The sequence below is a fragment of the Dendrobates tinctorius genome, unplaced genomic scaffold (assembly GCF_039654945.1).
Source record: "Dendrobates tinctorius isolate UK_male_01 unplaced genomic scaffold, ASM3965494v1 ptg000019l, whole genome shotgun sequence".
NCBI classification, from domain to species: domain Eukaryota; kingdom Metazoa; phylum Chordata; class Amphibia; order Anura; family Dendrobatidae; genus Dendrobates; species Dendrobates tinctorius.
Window position 1 is genome coordinate 42,290,738 of NW_027361687.1, and position 10,230 is coordinate 42,300,967.

Below are 10,230 nucleotides of genomic sequence, written 5' to 3' on the forward strand. Positions count from 1 at the left end.
CATCAAATGATTATGACATCAACCAATGATTATGACATCAAATGATTATGACATCATCAAATGATTATGACATCAACAAAATGATTATGACATCATCCAATGATTATGACATCAAATGATTATGACATCATCAAATGATTATGACATCATCAAATGATTATGACATCAACAAAATGATTATGACATCAACAAAATGATTATGACATCATCTAATGATTATGACATCATCAAATGATTATGACATCAACAAAATGATTATGACATCATCCAATGATTATGACATCAAATGATTATGACATCATCAAATGATTATGACATCAACAAAATGATTATGACATCATCCAATGATTATGACATCAAAAGATTATGACATCATCAAATCATTATGACATCAAAAAAATGATTATGACATCATCTAATGTTTATGACATCATCAAATGATTATGACATCAACAAAATGATTATGACATCATCCAATGATTATGACATCAAATGATTATGACATCATCAAATGATTATGACATCAACAAAATGATTATGACATCATCAAATGATTATGACATCAACAAAATGATTATGACATCATCCAATGATTATGACATCAAATGATTATGACATCATCAAATCATTATGACATCAACAAAATGATTATGACATCATCTAATGTCTATGACATCATCAAATGATTATGACATCAACAAAATGATTATGACATCATCCAATGATTATGACATCAAATGATTATGACATCATCAAATGATTATGACATCAACAAAATGATTATGACATCATCAAATGATAATGACATCAACAAAAGGATTATGACATCATCCAATGATTATTACATCAACAAAATGATTATGACATCATAAAATGATTATGACATCAACAAAATGATTATGACATTATCCAATGATTATGACATCAAATGATTATGACATCATCAAATGATTATGACATCAACAAAATGATTATGACATCATCAAAATGATTATGACATCATCAAATGATTATGACACCATCAAATGATTATGACATCAACAAAATGATTACGACATCATCCAATGATTATGACATCAAATGATTATGACATCATCAAATGATTATGACATCAACAAAATGATTATGACATCATCTAATGATTATGACATCATCAAATGATTATGACATCAACAAAATGATTATGACATTATCCAATGATTATGACATCAAATGATTATGACATCATCAAATGATTATGACATCATCAAAATGATTATGACATCATCAAATGATTATGACACCATCAAATGATTATGACATCAACAAAATGATTACGACATCATCCAATGATTATGACATCAAATGATTATGACATCATCAAATGATTATGACATCAACAAAATGATTATGACATCATCTAATGATTATGACATCATCAAATGATTATGACATCAACAAAATGATTATGACATCATCTAATGATTATGACATCATCAAATGATTATGACATCAAAAAAATGATTATGACATCATCCAATTATTATTACATCATATGATTATGACATCATCAAATGATTATGACATCAACAAAATGATTATGACATCATCTAATGATTATGACATCATCAAATGATTATGACATCAACAAAATGATTATGACATCATCCAATGATTATGACATCAAATGATTATGACATCATCAAATGATTATGACATCAACAAAATGATTATGACATCATCCAATGATTATGACATCAAATGATTATGACATCATCAAATCAATATGACATCAACAAAATGATTATGACATCATCAAATGATTATGACTTCAACAAAATGATTATGACATTATCTAATGATTATGACATCATCAAATGATTATGACATCAACAAAATGATTATGACATCATCCAATGATTATGACATCAAATGATTATGACATCATGAAATGATTGTGACATCAACAAAATGATTATGACATCATCTAATGATTATGACATCATCAAATGATTATGACATCAACAAAATGATTATGACATCATCCAATGATTATGACATCAAATGATTATGACATCAACAAAATGATTATGTCATCATCCAATGATTATGACATCATCAAATGATTATGACATCAACAAAATGATTATGACATCATCCAATGATTATGACATCATCAAATGATTATGACATCAACAAAATGATTATGACATCATCCAATGATTATGACATCAAATGATTATGACATCAACCAATGATTATGACATCAAATGATTATGACATCATCAAATGATTATGACATCAACAAAATGATTATGACATCATCCAATGATTATGACATCAAATGATTATGACATCATCAAATGATTATGACATCATCAAATGATTATGACATCAACAAAATGATTATGACATCAACAAAATGATTATGACATCATCTAATGATTATGACATCATCAAATGATTATGACATCAACAAAATGATTATGACATCATCCAATGATTATGACATCAAATGATTATGACATCATCAAATGATTATGACATCAACAAAATGATTATGACATCATCCAATGATTATGACATCAAAAGATTATGACATCATCAAATCATTATGACATCAAAAAAATGATTATGACATCATCTAATGTTTATGACATCATCAAATGATTATGACATCAACAAAATGATTATGACATCATCCAATGATTATGACATCAAATGATTATGACATCATCAAATGATTATGACATCAACAAAATGATTATGACATCATCAAATGATTATGACATCAACAAAATGATTATGACATCATCCAATGATTATGACATCAAATGATTATGACATCATCAAATCATTATGACATCAACAAAATGATTATGACATCATCTAATGTCTATGACATCATCAAATGATTATGACATCAACAAAATGATTATGACATCATCCAATGATTATGACATCAAATGATTATGACATCATCAAATGATTATGACATCAACAAAATGATTATGACATCATCAAATGATAATGACATCAACAAAAGGATTATGACATCATCCAATGATTATTACATCAACAAAATGATTATGACATCATAAAATGATTATGACATCAACAAAATGATTATGACATTATCCAATGATTATGACATCAAATGATTATGACATCATCAAATGATTATGACATCAACAAAATGATTATGACATCATCAAAATGATTATGACATCATCAAATGATTATGACACCATCAAATGATTATGACATCAACAAAATGATTACGACATCATCCAATGATTATGACATCAAATGATTATGACATCATCAAATGATTATGACATCAACAAAATGATTATGACATCATCTAATGATTATGACATCATCAAATGATTATGACATCAACAAAATGATTATGACATCATCTAATGATTATGACATCATCAAATGATTATGACATCAACAAAATGATTATGACATCATCTAATGATTATGACATCATCAAATGATTATGACATCAACAAAATGATTATGACATCATCCAATGATTATGACATCAAATGATTATGACATCATCAAATGATTATGACATCAACAAAATGATTATGACATCATCCAATGATTATGACATCAAATGATTATGACATCATCAAATCAATATGACATCAACAAAATGATTATGACATCATCAAATGATTATGACTTCAACAAAATGATTATGACATTATCTAATGATTATGACATCATCAAATGATTATGACATCAACAAAATGATTATGACATCATCCAATGATTATGACATCAAATGATTATGACATCATGAAATGATTGTGACATCAACAAAATGATTATGACATCATCTAATGATTATGACATCATCAAATGATTATGACATCAACAAAATGATTATGACATCATCCAATGATTATGACATCAAATGATTATGACATCAACAAAATGATTATGTCATCATCCAATGATTATGACATCATCAAATGATTATGACATCAACAAAATGATTATGACATCATCCAATGATTATGACATCATCAAATGATTATGACATCAACAAAATGATTATGACATCATCCAATGATTATGACATCAAATGATTATGACATCAACCAATGATTATGACATCAAATGATTATGACATCATCAAATGATTATGACATCAACAAAATGATTATGACATCATCCAATGATTATGACATCAAATGATTATGACATCATCAAATGATTATGACATCATCAAATGATTATGACATCAACAAAATGATTATGACATCAACAAAATGATTATGACATCATCTAATGATTATGACATCATCAAATGATTATGACATCAACAAAATGATTATGACATCATCCAATGATTATGACATCAAATGATTATGACATCATCAAATGATTATGACATCAACAAAATGATTATGACATCATCCAATGATTATGACATCAAAAGATTATGACATCATCAAATCATTATGACATCAACAAAATGATTATGACATCATCTAATGTTTATGACATCATCAAATGATTATGACATCAACAAAATGATTATGACATCATCCAATGATTATGACATCAAATGATTATGACATCATCAAATGATTATGACATCAACAAAATGATTATGACATCATCAAATGATTATGACATCAACAAAATGATTATGACATCATCCAATGATTATGACATCAAATGATTATGACATCATCAAATCATTATGACATCAACAAAATGATTATGACATCATCTAATGTTTATGACATCATCAAATGATTATCACATCAACAAAATGATTATGACATCATCCAATGATTATGACATCAAATGATTATGACATCATCAAATGATTATGACATCAACAAAATGATTATGACATCATCAAATGATAATGACATCAACAAAAGGATTATGACATCATCCAATGATTATTACATCAACAAAATGATTATGACATCATAAAATGATTATGACATCAACAAAATGATTATGACATTATCCAATGATTATGACATCAAATGATTATGACATCATCAAATGATTATGACATCATCAAAATGATTATGACATCATCAAATGATTATGACACCATCAAATGATTATGACATCAACAAAATGATTACGACATCATCCAATGATTATGACATCAAATGATTATGACATCATCAAATGATTATGACATCAACAAAATGATTATGACATCATCTAATGATTATGACATCATCAAATGATTATGACATCAACAAAATGATTATGACATCATCTAATGATTATGACATCATCAAATGATTATGACATCAACAAAATGATTATGACATCATCCAATGATTATGACATCAACAAAAGGATTATGACATCATCCAATGATTATTACATCAACAAAATGATTATGACATCATAAAATGATTATGACATCAACAAAATGATTATGACATTATCCAATGATTATGACATCAAATGATTATGACATCATCAAATGATTATGACATCATCAAAATGATTATGACATCATCAAATGATTATGACACCATCAAATGATTATGACATCAACAAAATGATTACGACATCATCCAATGATTATGACATCAAATGATTATGACATCATCAAATGATTATGACATCAACAAAATGATTATGACATCATCCAATGATTATGACATCATCAAATGATTATGTCATCAACAAAATGATTATGACATCATCTAATGATTATGACATCAAATGATTATGACATCATCAAATGATTATGACATCAACAAAATGATTATGACATCATCCAATGATTATGACATCAAATGATTATGACATCATCAAATCATTATGACATCAACAAAATGATTATGACATCATCTAATGTTTATGACATCATCAAATGATTATGACATCAACAAAATGATTATGACATCATCCAATGATTATGACATCAAATGATTATGACATCATCAAATGATTATGACATCAACAAAATGATTATGACATCATCAAATGATTATGACATCAACAAAATGATTACGACATCATCCAATGATTATGACATCAAATGATTATGACATCATCAAATGATTATGACATCAACAAAATGATTATGACATCATCTAATGATTATGACATCATCAAATGATTATGACATCAACAAAATGATTATGACATCATCTAATGATTATGACATCATCAAATGATTATGACATCAACAAAATGATTATGACATCATCCAATGATTATTACATCATATGATTATGACATCATCAAATGATTATGACATCAACAAAATGATTATTACATCATATGATTATGACATCATCAAATGATTATGACATCAACAAAATGATTATGACATCATCCAATGATTATGACATCAAATGATTATGACATCATCAAATGATTATGACATCAACAAAATGATTATGACATCATCCAATGATTATGACATCAAATGATTATGACATCATCAAATCAATATGACATCAACAAAATGATTATGACATCATCAAATGATTATGACTTCAACAAAATGATTATGACATTATCTAATGATTATGACATCATCAAATGATTATGACATCAACAAAATGATTATGACATCATCCAATGATTATGACATCAAATGATTATGACATCATGAAATGATTGTGACATCAACAAAATGATTATGACATCATCTAATGATTATGACATCATCAAATGATTATGACATCAACAAAATGATTATGACATCATCCAATGATTATGACATCAAATGATTATGACATCAACAAAATGATTATGTCATCATCCAATGATTATGACATCATCAAATGATTATGACATCAACAAAATGATTATGACATCATCCAATGATTATGACATCATCAAATGATTATGACATCAACAAAATGATTATGACATCATCCAATGATTATGACATCAAATGATTATGACATCAAAAAAAAGATTATGACATCAACCAATGATTATGACATCAAATGATTATGACATCATCAAATGATTATGACATCAACAAAATGATTATGACATCATCCAATGATTATGACATCAAATGATTATGACATCATCAAATGATTATGACATCAACAAAATGATTATGACATCATCTAATGATTATGACATCATCAAATGATTATGACATCAACAAAATGATTATGACATCAACAAAATGATTATGACATCATCTAATGATTATGACATCAACAAAATGATTATGACATCATCTAATGATTATGACATCATCAAATGATTATGACATCAACAAAATGATTATGACATCATCCAATGATTATGACATCAAATGATTATGACATCATCAAATGATTATGACATCAACAAAATGATTATGACATCATCCAATGATTATGACATCAAATGATTATGACATCATCAAATCATTATGACATCAACAAAATGATTATGACATCATCTAATGTTTATGACATCATCAAATGATTATGACATCAACAAAATGATTATGACATCATCCAATGATTATGACATCAAATGATTATGACATCATCAAATGATTATGACATCAACAAAATGATTATGACATCATCAAATGATTATGACATCAACAAAATGATTATGACATCATCCAATGATTATGACATCAAATGATTATGACATCATCAAATCATTATGACATCAACAAAATGATTATGACATCATCTAATGTTTATGACATCATCAAATGATTATGACATCAACAAAATGATTATGACATCATCCAATGATTATGACATCAAATGATTATGACATCATCAAATGATTATGACATCAACAAAATGATTATGACATCATCCAATGATTATGACATCAACAAAAGGATTATGACATCATCCAATGATTATTACATCAACAAAATGATTATGACATCATAAAATGATTATGACATCAACAAAATGATTATGACATTATCCAATGATTATGACATCAAATGATTATGACATCATCAAATGATTATGACATCATCAAAATGATTATGACATCATCAAATGATTATGACACCATCAAATGATTATGACATCAACAAAATGATTACGACATCATCCAATGATTATGACATCAAATGATTATGACATCATCAAATGATTGTGACATCAACAAAATGATTATGACATCATCTAATGATTATGACATCATCAAATGATTATGACATCAACAAAATGATTATGACATCATCCAATGATTATGACATCAAATGATTATGACATCATCAAATGATTATGACATCAACAAAATGATTATGACATCATCCAATGATTATGACATCAAATGATTATGACATCATCAAATCAATATGACATCAACAAAATGATTATGACATCATCAAATGATTATGACTTCAACAAAATGATTATGACATTATCTAATGATTATGACATCATCAAATGATTATGACATCAACAAAATGATTATGACATCATCCAATGATTATGACATCAAATGATTATGACATCATGAAATGATTGTGACATCAACAAAATGATTATGACATCATCTAATGATTATGACATCATCAAATGATTATGACATCAACAAAATGATTATGACATCATCCAATGATTATGATATCAAATGATTATGACATCAACAAAATGATTATGTCATCATCCAATGATTATGACATCATCAAATGATTATGACATCAACAAAATGATTATGACATCATCCAATGATTATGACATCATCAAATGATTATGACATCAACAAAATGATTATGACATCATCCAATGATTATGACATCAAATGATTATGACATCAACCAATGATTATGACATCAAATGATTATGACATCATCAAATGATTATGACATCAACAAAATGATTATGACATCATCCAATGATTATGACATCAAATGATTATGACATCATCAAATGATTATGACATCAACAAAATGATTATGACATCATCTAATGATTATGACATCATCAAATGATTATGACATCAACAAAATGATTATGACATCAACAAAATGATTATGACATCATCTAATGATTATGACATCATCAAATGATTATGACATCAACAAAATGATTATGACATCATCCAATGATTATGACATCAAATGATTATGACATCATCAAATGATTATGACATCAACAAAATGATTATGACATCATCCAATGATTATGACATCAAAAGATTATGACATCATCAAATCATTATGACATCAACAAAATGATTATGACATCATCTAATGTTTATGACATCATCAAATGATTATGACATCAACAAAATGATTATGACATCATCCAATGATTATGACATCAAATGATTATGACATCATCAAATGATTATGACATCAACAAAATGATTATGACATCATCAAATGATTATGACATCAACAAAATGATTATGACATCATCCAATGATTATGACATCAAATGATTATGACATCATCAAATCATTATGACATCAACAAAATGATTATGACATCATCTAATGTTTATGACATCATCAAATGATTATGACATCAACAAAATGATTATGACATCATCCAATGATTATGACATCAAATGATTATGACATCATCAAATGATTATGACATCAACAAAATGATTATGACATCATCAAATGATTATGACATCAACAAAAGGATTATGACATCATCCAATGATTATTACATCAACAAAATGATTATGACATCATAAAATGATTATGACATCAACAAAATGATTATGACATTATCCAATGATTATGACATCAAATGATTATGACATCATCAAATGATTATGACATCATCAAAATGATTATGACATCATCAAATGATTATGACACCATCAAATGATTATGACATCAACAAAATGATTACGACATCATCCAATGATTATGACATCAAATGATTATGACATCATCAAATGATTATGACATCAACAAAATGATTATGACATCATCTAATGATTATGACATCATCAAATGATTATGACATCAACAAAATGATTATGACATCATCTAATGATTATGACATCATCAAATGATTATGACATCAACAAAATGATTATGACATCATCCAATGATTATGACATCAACAAAAGGATTATGACATCATCCAATGATTATTACATCAACAAAATGATTATGACATCATAAAATGATTATGACATCAACAAAATGATTATGACATTATCCAATGATTATGACATCAAATGATTATGACATCATCAAATGATTATGACATCATCAAAATGATTATGACATCATCAAATGATTATGACACCATCAAATGATTATGACATCAACAAAATGATT